The sequence below is a fragment of the Mesoplodon densirostris genome, chromosome X, assembly GCF_025265405.1.
Source record: "Mesoplodon densirostris isolate mMesDen1 chromosome X, mMesDen1 primary haplotype, whole genome shotgun sequence".
Classification (NCBI taxonomy): domain Eukaryota; kingdom Metazoa; phylum Chordata; class Mammalia; order Artiodactyla; family Ziphiidae; genus Mesoplodon; species Mesoplodon densirostris.
Window position 1 is genome coordinate 134,657,403 of NC_082681.1, and position 14,554 is coordinate 134,671,956.

A 14,554-nucleotide genomic window follows, 5' to 3' on the forward strand; every position below is an offset into this window, starting at 1 on the left:
GTGTATTTCTGGACACTGTATTCTGTTCCACTGGTTTATTTGTCTATGTTGTTGGTGATGGCATAATGTCTTGATTATGGTAGCTTTAAAATAATGTAATATGTGTAATATTCTCCAATTTCATTCTTTTCTTTCAAAGTCATTGTGATCAGGCTACATCCTTTGCGTTTCCATATGCATCTCAAATTCAGCTTGTCATTTTCTACCCAAAAGCCTGCTGGGGACCTGATTGACATTTAATTGAATATATAGATCAGTCTGAAGATAGTTGACATCTTAACAATACTGATTTTTCTGACTCTTAACACTGTACATTTCTCAGGAATACTTTTTTTGGTTGACAGTGTACAGGTCTTTAAAATCTTTTGTTCTATTTGCCCCTACATATGATGCCATGGTCAAAGGTATTCGTTTTTTGATAAAGGGTGTTTTGGATTTGATTCCTTTAGCCAGTGTATAGAAACACAATTGGTTTCTGTACATGATTGTATCTTATACAGTATTTTGGATTGGATGCTGGACATTGTGCATTTGACCTTGTTGGATGCTGGATATTTTTGTATTCTTATAGATAACTTTGACATTTGTTCTGGGACACACTTAAATCATGTGGACACAGCTTGACTTTTTTACATCTTGCTGTTAATATTTGTTAGATTGGACCAGACTGCTTGTCAGGTGGAAGCTAATTATCCCTCAATGAGCATCTTATCCAATATCCCATGCAAGCTTCATGAGGTTTTCCAGGATGGATGGTTGGAACAGGAACTGATCCACGTCCTGGGTGATCTGTGGGAAATTTTAGGTTTTTGTTTTTCCCCAGCCTTGAGAAGCTTGAGTAATTGTTTCCTTATATATATGCACGGATATTTACTCAGCTGACAACATGGGGAGGATTCTTTGCAGATCTTCTGTCTGGGTGAAACCATCTCTTTCCTGGCACTCTGTCCTGAGAACCTACCTGCCTTGGTCTCCTAAGATTCAGAGAAGTTTTCTGGGCTCTGCCTAGATTCCCCTTCCTAGATCATGGCTTGCAAACACTCTGAACACAATAAGCCCAGGCAATTGAGGGTTTCAACTGGTTCACCTTGCGTCTCTCAAAGATCACTATTCTCTGTGTCCTGATACCTACTTCCTTGAAAGCTATCTTCAATTGTATTCTGTGAGGTCCCCCTTAGTCCATTTTGGCCAATGGTTGATGCATCATATCACCTCTCACTCCTGACTTCTAATTTAAAATGTCGTAGTTTTCTATAGCAGTCCCATTTTTCTATGTATATTTATAAAGAGGATTTTTTTAAGAAATTTATTTTACTCATTTATTTTGGCCACATGGCACGTGGGATCTTAGTTCCCCAGCCAGGATTCAAACCTGCGTCCTGTGCATTGGAAGCGCAGAGTCTTAACCACTGGACTGCCAGGGAAGTCCCTATTTTTATTTTTAAAATTTGATTAAAGTATAGTTGATTTACAGTGTTGTGTTAATTTCCGCTGTAGAGCAAAGTGTCTCAGTTATACATATATATATTCTTTTTCATATTCTTTTCCATTATGGTTTATCACAGGATATTGAATATAGTTCCCTCTGTATATGGTAGGACCTTGTTGCTTATCCGTCCTATACATACTAGTTGGTGTCTGCTAATCCCAAATTCCCAATCTATCCCTCCCCCACCCCCCTCCCCCAATGGCAACCACAAATCTATTTTATAAAGAGGATTTAAAAACATTCATTTTTGTATTTTGAATGTGCTTGATTTCCATCTCCTCATTGTTGCGACATCAGACTTACAGATATTGATCACTTTTTTGCCCACTTCTCTTAATAGTTTTCTTATTTCTCTTAGGTTTTTTTAATGTTCCTGTTTTGCTTCATGTCTGATTGCATTTTAATGTGTATGTTATTGCTTGTGTCTTGGGATTTCCCAAAGAAAAGAAAGAACTAGGTCATTGGATGTGAATTCTCTTTTAACTTGAAAATCAATGTGGCATTTCATAAATTCCCCACCCCCTACAGATACACAGTAAGCAACACCCCTCCTATTTGACACAATACGTGCAATACGCTAAAATATCAATGCTATTTGTTCCATCACTCAGGCTTAAAAGACCCACAGGCATTGCAAGTGCAGTGCAAATGAGATTTTCACACACTATTCCTGCTGTGCTTTATATTCACTGCCTTTCTGAAACAAGAATACACCAGAGCCACCATTTCTGGGGAAACAATGTTTTAGGGACCCAATTCAGTTTATAGTTTACTGTTACTGACGATTCTAGTTACCCATTCTCACTAGTCTCCTAGTTTCGACTGAAAATTTCAAAAAGAGCCTTCATGTGGATAAGTTATTACAGAATAAAGAATACAGTCACACACATGAAATTCAGATGGTTCCCAAAGGAAGAATTCTATTTTGGCACAAGCTAAGTCAAGCCAAAGGGTTTGGTAATCTATTCCCATCCCTGGAAGGGATAGATTGTGTAGGTTTACCAGAAGCCTGGGACCATATTTTTAGCCATCTCATGTGGTCTGATAGTCTTTAAAGGACTCATGCAAATATCTGTGTGGGCTGTTTTCAAAAGCCAAGCCACTTAACAAAGTGTTCTTTTATCAAAGTATTAAGTCGTTCATAAATGAAGACTGTTTATCTGCAGAAGGCCTTCAAAGCCTATTTTGATGAAGATGAGCTTTCTCTCTCTGCGGCAGCTGTCCTAGCCCATGGAGGGGGAATGCACAGCCCGGGGCGGGCAGGAGTCCAGGGCAGTGGGAGGAGATGGCCGAGGCTTTTAGGAAGGTTTCACTGCAGGTGTTTCCTCTGAGTGCAGTTTAGACTGTTTCTGAAATGGATCTGGAGAAAGGAGGCCACTTCGTCTCCTTCCAGACCATTTCATCTTGTGTTTGGATAGAATCGCTTGTTCACTTAGCACAGTGATTTCCCCTACTGTATTATATAATGATTCCAAAATTTACAAAAAGCATGCCAGTCCTAATTATTTGAGAGAATCTCTCAATTTAGATTAGATTTGGGTCAAGTTTCAAAACAAACAAACAAAGAAAAGCCTAGAGAATAAAATAAATGTCACCATCCCAAAATAGGGCCTGTAGGTAAAACGGAATGCAAAATGGGAATGAGAGGCTAGAAAGGGAAGGTGAAAGAGGTTTGTGAGGATGCTTAGAGAGGGACGGATGTAGCTTACCTAGACAATGGACCAAGACCAAGCTCATCACTGTCATTGGTTGTGGAGTGTCTTATTTTAGTTGACAGAAAGCACCCTTGGACTTATTGGGTCTCGAAGGTAAACATGTGGATGACAAGCATATGAGTACCTGGTGATATCAGGGGGAATATGATGGGGATATCCTTAGAGACAGAGTCTGTCACACAGAGTGAAGTAAGTCAGAAAGAGAAAAACAAATACCGTACGCTAACACATATATATGGAATCTAAGAAAAAAAAAAAAAAGGTCATGAAGAACCTAGGGGTAAAACAGGAATAAAGATGCAGACCTACTAGAGAATGGACTTGAGGACACGGGGAGGGGGAAGGGTAAGCTGGGACGAAGTGATAGAGTGGCGTGGACATATATACACTACCAAACGTAAAATAGATAGCTAGTGGGAAGCAGCCACATAGCACAGGGAGATCAGCTTGGTGCTTTGTGACCACCTAGAGGGGTGGGATAGGGAGGGTGGGAGGGAGACGCAAGAGGGAGGAGGTATGGGGATATATGTATACGTTTAACTGATTCACTTTGTTATAAAGCAGAAACTAACACACCACTGTAAAGCAATTATACTCCCATAAAGATGTTAAAAAAAAGAGAGAGACCAGCTACATGGTCCCTGGAATCACTCTGACCTCAGTGATCGGAGCACGAAAAATAAATGTTCCTACATCCTTTGAGGGTCTTTAGAAGTTATTACAAGTTAACTTTTGCTCAAATTTTACTATAATATGTTTTAAAACTATCCACAAATCGAGTTTCCTGTCTCCCGACCTTCTTTAATTCGACCTCTGGAAAACAGGCTTTGGCAAATAAAGCAAACGTAGGATATTCATTAACCGTGCCTTTATCAAAATGAGGCTGAATAATTGACAATATTATTAATACCCCAAAGTGAAATATTCAATTTGGAAAGATCATTTTGGAAGACTGTCAATGTAATTGTGAGCTTTTTTCTCGTGTGTGTGTGTGTGTTGACTTCAGAGAAATACGTCTTTATGTGGGACCAGAAGTAATTACCTCTCAAAGCTCGCCAAATCGAGCAGTTTCTAGGAATGAATGAAGTCCTTGCTTTAGAGGACCACCACACCATTACCTAAATGTGTTGTTTAATTATTCAACATACACTTTTTTTGTTTCCAGTGAGAGTAAAGGTGCACTAGATCAGAGAAGACATCCAGAAACCTGGTTTTCAGCCACATGCAACTTAAAGTCATTCATGCTTTCTACATATAGTTCTGCATTCGTGTGGTTTTGTTGACTTAGGTATGTGGAAGAGAAAATGACACTGATTAATTCTGAATCTGATGCTGACAACAAGACAAAGTCATTTTTATAAAGCCAAGGAATTATATTACAGCATGCCTTGTTAATAATTTTTAGTGGTTTCTCTCCACCACGGTAGTTAGGATCTGTCGCATCTACTATTATTTCTTTTATTTAGGAAAAATTTGAGTTGATATTTTCGACGATTGCATGCATGTACCGTTGCGGCCACCTGCTACACCAGCTGTTTTCAACTGAGGGAACTGAGATGAAAAGCCTGTAGAAGTCAATTAATGCATAATGTTCGTTCTTTCCTTTCAAGATCAGTTACTAAATCTTAACAGGTTTAGGTCTGATATAAACCAGCTCATGCAAAATGCGGCTTCCATGTATCATCAGAATATTCTGTGGCTTCCATGGCTTACAAATAATTCAGGAAAACAGCATGGTCCCGAGAATCTTATATTGGGTGTATAAATAAGGTTCTCTTATCACATGCTTTAGGGCTATTTACTATTTCAAACCAATACATTCTTTTCTTATAACTTCGAAATGCTATGCTAAAGATACCCATCCACCTTAAATTACTCTATAAGCGGGATGTGATTCAATCAAAAGGATAGGAGTTTTCGCGTAATTGACCAAAGTAAGTCTCCCATTTTGGGGTTGAGAAAATATGCTACGATGATTAAGAAAAAGATTTTGAGAAAGAGATATTAAGGGGGAAAATAGTCCTTCGCCAGCTATGAATGCATCCTCCTCCCCTACTGTAATAGAAACAGTAGATAACTGAAACACAGAAAGAAAAAAATACAGCATTAAGAAACCAAATTTTAAATCTAAGGCAGATCCAAGAGTATAAGGCATTTATCATATATTAGAAGATTATATCAAATCAATGAGTCATTTGCCTAACTGGTGTTAGGATATTTGCCTGTGTAAGAGGGACGGTGATAAAGATAGATTCCTGCCTGCACAAATAAGATTGAAAAAGTCTTAAAAATCTGAAATAATTAGGAGTTTGGGATTAACAGATACACACTACTATATATAAAATAGATAAACAACAAGGATCTACTGAATGGTCCAGGGAACAACATTCAATATCTGGTAATAACCCATAATGGAAAAGAATCTGAAAAATTATGTATATATATATATAATTATATATATATACATAATTTTTCAGGTGTACAGCAAAGTGACTCACCTGAAACATTGTAAGTCAAGTATACTTCAGTTAAAAACCTAGTGCTTCAAGTCTGTAAGAAAAATTAATAGAATAATCAGACCCCAAGAATAATTTTAAAATACGAAAGGATGTATCCATGGAAAAAAGGTAAACGTTCAAGAACATATGACAAAGGGTGCGTCGCATCAGGAATCAAAGGAAAAGCATGAAATAAACACGGACACAGAACAATGTTGGAGGAGGGGCTCCAGGCAGAAACAGTGCCGTCAGCTGCAACCGTCATCTTGAAATTGGCCCTGCGGCGGTCTGATCAGCATCCTCTTGATTGCTTTCAGCCCAGTTAATCTTCAGTTCCGGGGTCGGTTTGTTCCCACCTCCTTGAGGCCAGTTCTTGGGAATGTGGCAGCTTATGTCCTGGCTACAGTCTGGTCATCATGTAGTGAACTTCTTCCACCTGCTGGGGGTTTCAGTCTCTACAGAACAGCTCACAGGATGCGGCTCAGGATATGATCTATCTCCCTGGAGGAGGAACTAAATGTCCTTGACTTTGTTTAATGGCTCAAGTATTATTATTTCGCCTCGTTTGACTGCTTTCCTTTGCTTCTGCATTTTCTTCTCTGATTGAACTTGTTCTTTGGCTAACGTTTTTCTACAAACAAGAGGCAGGTGGAGGCCCTGTGTCGGGGTGGTTCTGTCCTGGGAAGGCCCCATAAGGTCCTGCTCTGTTACTAGGTGACAGAAAGATGTCATTTCCCCTGCTCTGTTTATCTTCCCATCAACTCCACTGCGTTATTTGTCTGTAGCCTCTTTTATGCAAAGTGCGTCACATTCCGATTCCCAGCAGCGGTTCACAGCTATGCCCTCAACCTGAACATAAACAGACAGAGCCTTAGTACGCAGGGGAAGCAACACGTGGCTGAAGTAGAATATGTTTAAGGACGCTAGGCCCTGCTTTTGTGAAAAGAGTTTACATGATGTTTGTAGAACGTCGCGTTGTGTGGCTGCCGACCCCAGCCGGAGCTAATCAGCCCAAACAAGTATCTGTATTAGTATTCCTTCTCGGTTTCACGTCTTATTAAAGCAGCGTGCATCTGGCAGTCGTGGATTAGCAGACACACTCTTTGGAAAATAATTACTTTGTGCCTTGGGGCACATGTCTCCGTCTTGGAATTTGCTCCATTCTACATTTCAAATTACATGGTGCTTTCTAACTTGAAAACGTATTTACTTCCTGATCAGAATTCACCTGCGGGGAGCTAGAGAGAAAATTACCTACCGTAAACAAATAAAGGTAGGGGTGGAGGGTAACGCACCGTTTGATTCAAAGGATTGGGTTTTGAAACATGACACAACACTGGGGAAAGATGACTTGAAAACAAAGGTTCTGGTGAGTTCTGAGGTTGAGGGAACTCTTTGCAACCTGGAGACGTAACGTGCATTTCTTTGGAAACAATGAACACAGGCTGCTTTCAGACAGAATGATGCTGGTCTAATTTACGTCGTCACCACTGTTTCTCCAAGTGTTATGGATGACACCCAGTTGGAGCCAGGTCACTGGTTAAGGAGATATTGGCGGATGGTTCAAATGAGGTAATGCGTGAGACAATTTGGGGGAAAAAAGGCTTTAAGGCATACTATATTATTTTTATAATACAGTCCTTTGTGTCCAAGTATCTAGAAGTTTTGGGGGAGAAAACAGGATCTGATGGTAATCACACCCATCATATATTTTATCTATCTACCTATTGGTCTCTCTGCTTTTCTTTCTCTTTTGGCCACACTACGTGGCCTGTGGGATCTTAGTTCCCTGACCAGGAAATGAACCCGGGCCCCCTGCAGGGAAAGCACCAAGTCCTAACCACTGGACCGCCAGGAAATTCTACGTCCATCTATCTGTATGCTCAGGCCGTTCCAGATGGCCGTCCTCATGCTCTCTGGCCACCCCCTGCTCGACCAGTCTCTGCTTCACTCGCAGGACTATCCAATCCTCTTTAATTACAGGGCTTAATCAGTCACTGCCTACACGCTTGCCCCCAGCCCCAGCTGCTGGTTTCCCTGGTAACTGATGAGACAATCTGACGTAAATCCCCCCACCCTATAAATGGTAGCTTTCTCCGCCCCCTGGGTAGTGAAGATGGCTGCGGTGTCTCGTCGGTTGCGTGCTGCACAGGCTCGGGGGTTGCTCTAGGACCCTGCTTCGGGCGCGTAAGGTTCCCCCATCTCTTAAACCATTGAGTCTCTGTTGCGGACTCCCAGCTCGTTCTTTGGTCTTGAGGCTGGGCAACTACAAGCTTTGCAAAGCTGCTGGCTGCAGCTTCCAAATTCATGAGCCAGCCAGGAAGCCGAGGAACCCCCAGTACATGCTGAGACATTGGGAAATCAGGACGGAGGATGGAAAATTACGGGGGTGATCCCAAGGAGGCCGTCTGCTGGCTTGTTCAGCCCTGTGGCAGCTGACCCCCAGGAGAAGTCTCTTTCTTCCCCACTATACTGAGGACGCCGTCTTAACCTCAGAGTCTCTTTGGAGTTGGAAGGTAGCAACCCTGTGCTCCTGGCTTATGATATATCCCTCGCAAGCTTTAGGGGTATCAACGCAGGGACAGGCTTGCGATTTCGATGTGGCTGGTTACCCGGAAGGTTGGAGCCTGTGGCAGTGGCCAAGGAACAAGAGTCCTGTTGGGCTGCCGGGCCCAGCCATGGAAGCGGGCAGCGCCAGGTTATAGCGGGAAGTGAGCTCAGCTGTGTGCTGTCTACAGTGCATTACAGCAGGTGCGAGACATTAAAGAAAGGCCGGCGCACATCATCTAGCAGTGCAAAACCCCACTCGCTATTTGGGTTCTACAGCAGTTGTGCGTGACCTACGGGACCCCCATGGACACGGATGAGGACACAGCAACCCACTTCAGCAGCCATAAAGGTCAGGAATGGGCCGGTACAAACGACAAACGCCTGCCTTTCCCTCCTCCTTAAAATCGCGCGGCTGCCCGGCTACGAATGGATGACTTGAAGGAGAAGCGCGATGGGAAACTTTGCTCTCAAACATGTGGGTACGTCCCAGGGACCGTTGACCCAGTGCTTACGCCATGTTAAGCCAGAGGCAGCTAACTGGTCAACACCATCCGAGTCCAGCTGTTGACCACCAAAGGACTGAAACGCTGCTGCAACTATCGGGGAGAGGACAATCACCTTTGCCCTCGCCGCTGGATCTACCCTGGGGGAACCTGTTGCAGAATGGCCCTGGACGTGGCAGGTAAGTCCCTGGTGGTTTGGGGTGGCTTCCCCCGTGGGGAAACGGGATAGAACGTGGCTAAGAGGTTTCATCTGTCTTTACCTGGCCCCGTGTAGGACTCCTAATGTCATTAATCCAGGTTCCCTAGTGGAGAAAGGCAACATCCTGTTAACCCTGTGGTGTCTTAGTATATTCAGCACCAGCTATGTGGATGGAGGGTGGACGGGAGGAATGGTGCTGTGGGACAGGACAAAAACCACAGGCGCGGTTGGCGTCATCGCAGAAGGCTGTCCTTGTTTGTATCTGCTTAAAGGTCATGATCTCCCCTGTATTGTGCCTGTAAAATGTCTTATATTTTGTCCTTTGCCTGAGCGGAGGGAATCTGTGGGCGGACTGGGGGGCAGTGATGACCTCACTGGGAAATGAGTCTGGACCCTGGGTTTACGGTGAGATGCCCTGGTTGTCCTGCTCTGCATTTTCCTGGAAAATTGGACCGATGAGCACTTGGCTGAATCTTGATACTCTTTAGCTGCCGGCGTCTGCGTTGCGTTTTGCAGTATTTGGTTGCAGTGCCCCTATGCACCCCTGACCCCAGGGATACCTCGGAAGAGAGGCGGACCGAGATTGCAAGGCTCGTGCAGGGTACGGTCAGGCCTCTCAAGGTGGCTGGTCTCTTGCTTTCTGGCCCAGTCACTGCTTTGTTCACAGGACTATCCAATCCTCTTAATTATAGGACTTAATTGGTAACTGCCTACGTGATTACCCCCTCATGGAGATGCTGGTTTCCCTGGTAACAGAGGAGCCAACCTGATGTCACTTCCCCTATAAATGGTAGCCTCCTTCTCTCCCGAGTAGCAAAGGTTATTGCCGTGTCCTCTTCGTCGTCTGCTGGACACGGTGGAGGTGTTGCCCCAAGACCTTTTGCTGAAGATCCCCTGTCTCTGTCCCCATCTCTGGGCTCTTTCCTCGGTCCCCATGCTGGGCAACTACAAGGCTCGCAGGTCTGCGGGGTTCAACCCAACACTTTATAAGTCACCTCCCTCTCATCTATTTATCTGTCGATATCTGTAGATATATGTGTACATACCCATATATGACATACATGGTGTATATATATGGATATATCTGTGAGCACACATGCACACACACATAGGAAATTACTAAATATGAGGTAAGGGCAGTCTCTTACAACACACCCTATCAGGTGGGAAAACATTCCTGTCCCTAGAAAATGGAAGGATGTAAAAACCAAGCCTAGATGAATAGAAACAGCCACCTGCAGAGCCAGTCCACCTTTCTGATCTATGTGTGAAATGATGTGCACCACACAGGTTTTTTTTTTTTTTTTTTTTTTTTTTGCAGGAGGGTTACATTTATTGGTATTTACATGAGAAATTAGAAATAATAATTTTTTAGATGTTTTTTGCCAGTTTAAAATAACAAATGGCATTAAAAAAAAAAGATAACGCATCTTTTTTAAAGGAGGTATGTTTTCCAAAAAGCAGTGAGAATAGAGGAAATATCTTAGGTTCTTGCAGCTCTGTTGCATGACTAGCTAACTGAAACCCAGCCGGGGTCTCCTATCCCCTTTGCATTTAGCGTGTCGTGATGTCTAAATCTGTGTAACGTGTGGTAAACATCACTGTATGTACTCTCTCAGAAAAAATGATGCAAGCAGTAAATCAACTCGTATTATTAAGACTCTTGACCTTGCGGACCCCCAGATGTCCCCAGTCCACACTTGGACACTTTGAGAACCACTGTTCAGAGTTCCCTCTGTTTGTCTATCTTGCACTACGTCGAGTATCACGTCGAATGCCGGGTGATCCTCAGCGGCCCTCTCGTAGGTACAAGAGACGCACTAAAACAAAGATGGAAGCTCTGTGTTTGGACAGGTTTTGCCGACACGTGGGGCTCACACTTAAATGGGGGACACTAGGGACATGTAAATGCCAGTGTCTTTTCTGTTTTCTCCTCTCTGTTTTCCTGGAGAGAAATGTTTTAACCCGTGCTGTTAGCAATGTTTAGAATCCACTGGAGATTGGGCTGAGCATCTCAACATTTGATGTATAGACTTTACCTTAATTCCCTTGTTTTCTGTATAAATCCACCCCCTGCCCACGAGCCATGATTGGTGGTTGGAAGGATGGAGCCCCATGGAGAGAAATGATCTCCAGTGGGTCAACTGCCAGGTCCAGTAGGAGGTGATTTTTCTAGCTATGTGGGATGGAATATGGGGATTAGGAGACTGAGTTTTTCAAGCAAGTCCTGCTTTACCCCCACCTGGGATTCCACCTTCAGAGGCCTCTTACGCCACCAATTACTAGCATTCCTGGCGTTTGGGGCCAAGACTTGTCCTATTTCCTGGTTTTACTCCCTGTATCTGAATCTGGATACATTGCATGTAGCCATCTGACTTCCAGTTTGCATTATTTTGCTGAAATCTTGAATATGCTGTCTTTTGCTCTCCTTCTTGTGAATTTTTGCTTCTTATGCATACTTCCCTTTAATCCTCCTGGTGAGTTTATGGGGACAAAAAGTGTTCAGTTTGGTGTGTTGAACGAGGCGTCTGCAAATACCCTCACATTTAGTCCCTTTGTTATGCCTTGAAGTAGCCCCTGCTTTAGCAACAATGGAACAATTACCATCAACTACTTGCATCATTGGTTAATTAACATAGTCTTATACTCCATGAATCGGCACTAACCATCCACTCAATGACCCCCCATCTCTGTCCTTCTTTGTATCTTTTCATTCTCTTCCCTTTCCTGGGGACGCCCATTCCTTACCCTTCAGGAACAAAAGAACAAAACACAAAGGGAGAAATAAGCACAGTTGAGGTAGTGTCAGTAAGGACTTGAATCAGAGTAGGCAGCGGTCAGCACTTGCCAGAGAAAGAGTTGGCTGGAGAAGTTCAATGCTGGGCAGTGTAGACTCACGCTTCCAGACCTGATTCTGTGTCACCTTCTCTCTGAAGCCACACAGATGACATTCCTTTGCTACTGCATTCTTACCACTAGCTGTAAACGTGTGTAAAGTTGGGTATCATTTATGTGCCCACCTACTGGCCTCTGATAAAGGGCTGTAAACATCTCAAGCTTCCTGGAATCTGTTGAAGTACCTCAAGTATATGTCATTATCTTAACCTGATATTTAAATCCAGGTGATCTATATTGAGAAATTGTTAAACCCAACAGGCAAAAAGCAACATGTTTGAATGTGTAAGAAAGCATAATATATACTAGATTAGCACTGCATCAATAACACATTTTTATGAAGAAACTCTCTTTGTGCATACCTCATTGTACACTGGCATGAAATCCCAAAACATTTACCTACCTGTCATAGACATAGTTGAAGAGTTGACGTAGCCAATATCAATTACAGAAGCAAGAAGTTAAAGTGTACATACAATTGGAATTCTGTGTCTGCAAATAGGACGTGTCTCATCTGCATTCGTTTCTCAAAATAACATTTCCCATAATGAAATGTTCAGATTCCAAAAACTTTTAAAAATGGTCTTTACATAAATATGCCTTATGTTTATTATAGCATGCAATGTGGATATCCCATGTTGAAGACTAAGATTCTTATTATCAAACCAGTTTTATTCAAGTATAACCATAGGAACAGAGGCTGTAATAAATTTATTTGTAAGAGAGATACATGGGAGAATTCATTTCCCCACTGTAAGACAGAAACTGTATTTAAAAGTAGATTTGGATTGCTTATGATGCCGAATCCAGCCTCTGGATCCCGACATTGAATTAAATCTCGGAGGAGTTTTGGGCAAAGTAGAAGAGAATAGCTTTCTTGCTTTGCCAGGCAAAGGGGGCCACAGTGGGCTAATGCCCTCAAAAACTTTGTGTCCTGACCTGGAGGGGGTAGTGAGGAGTTTTATAGTCATGGTTCAAAGGGGGTCTGATCAGCTTGTGGACATTCTTCTGACTGGTTAGTAGGGAGGTAAGTGGCAGTCAGCATCATCAACCTCCTGGTTCCAACCAGTCTGAGGTCTGTGTGCTGGTGGGCAGCATGAAGTTAACTTTTCCTGCCTGGTGGAGGTTTCAGTATCTGCAAAACGGCTCAAAGATATTGTTACATGTATCCCTTGAGGGGAAACCAGGACCTGCCCCAAGGCTGCACTATTGTTTCTTCACTGTTCCTCCCTTGTCTCTGCATCCCCTCCCTTTCCTGATTAGCATCTGTTTGAACCTGCCCTTTGGAAGGCAGGGAAGGTCATGGAGGCTGAATGAAGCCTATTTCCTGTAATCAAGACACAGGGGGACACAGGAAGGCTTTTGTGCCCAGGAGCTCCACAGGGCCCTGCTCAGTTTCACGTAGGTTTTGGTCCGGTAGTGTAAAACAAAACAAAATCCCACGTATTTAGTGGCTTGAACATCTAAGAACAGTGACTATCAATCTTTAAGTAGCCTGAAGATAATTGCTCTGGGACTTGCATGGTGATTGATCATATTAGAAATCAGGGGGTTTTCTGCCTTGTTGCAGGTCCAGAGTCTTTTTATGATTTAATATAAATTCTTAACCTCCGGTTAGGAAAGGAATGGCTAGTTTGTAAAGAGCTCACCTCTCTGCCTTAAAGTTTCCTGGATGTTATTCAGACAACTCATCTTTACATCCAGTTGTGCACAGTGTAGTCTCATGGACACACCCAATCCCAAAAGGGGCTGAAAAATACAGTCTATGCCCTACTGACCAGGGCTGGACAAAGACCACAGTTCATTAAGTGAAGAGGAAAAGCGAAATGGATATCGGGGAAAATCTAGCCATCTTTGCTGTAGGATTGAAGGCATTTTTTGGTTTGGTTTTCTACATGGAAAACCACAAGCTTCTCCTGAATCCATACAGATTATAAACATCAACATATGACTCTCATCTTCCTAATGCAAGGTTTTAAAATTACTTGTGTATCCTTTTAAAAGTTTGATCCCTAGGGCTTCCCTGGTGGCGCAGTGGTTGAGAGTCCGCCTGCCGATGCAGGGGACACGGGTTCGTGCCCCGATCCCGGAAGATCCCACATGCCGCGGAGTGGCTGGGCCCGCGAGCCATGGCCGCGGAGCCTGTGTGTCCGGAGCCTGTGCTCCGCAACGGGAGAGGCCACAGCAGTGAGAGGCCCGCGTACAGCAAAAAAAAAAAAAAAAAAAAAAAAAAAAAAAAAAAAAAAAAAAGTTTGATCCCAACATGTTTTTTTTTTTTTTTTTCCCCACATCCATTGTAAGAACTGAGATCAGAAAAGGTATGAATGAATATGATTTTGGGAGACATGACAGTGCTTCTTATAATTCCCATCTGTTCACACCATGAGCATCTTAACCTACACATCTTCAAGTGACAAACCATTTTCTAGAGAGGAAAGTGATCGGTTATCCACACATGTAAGGGGTCTGGACAGGATTATTCCTGTTACCAGATATCTGCCTTCTTTGGTAGAGGTCTCTGTGACTATTACCGTTTGAATGTTACGCAGAGGACCATGGGACCCCTGGAAATCCTTGAGAAGAAAATTGCTCCTAAGGAGAAGGCAGGCTTTGAGGAGTTTTGAAAGCAGAACCACACAGGTCTGTCTGATTGAGGTGTGGAGGTCAAACTAAAAGTAGTAGACAATCAAAGAACATAGACAACT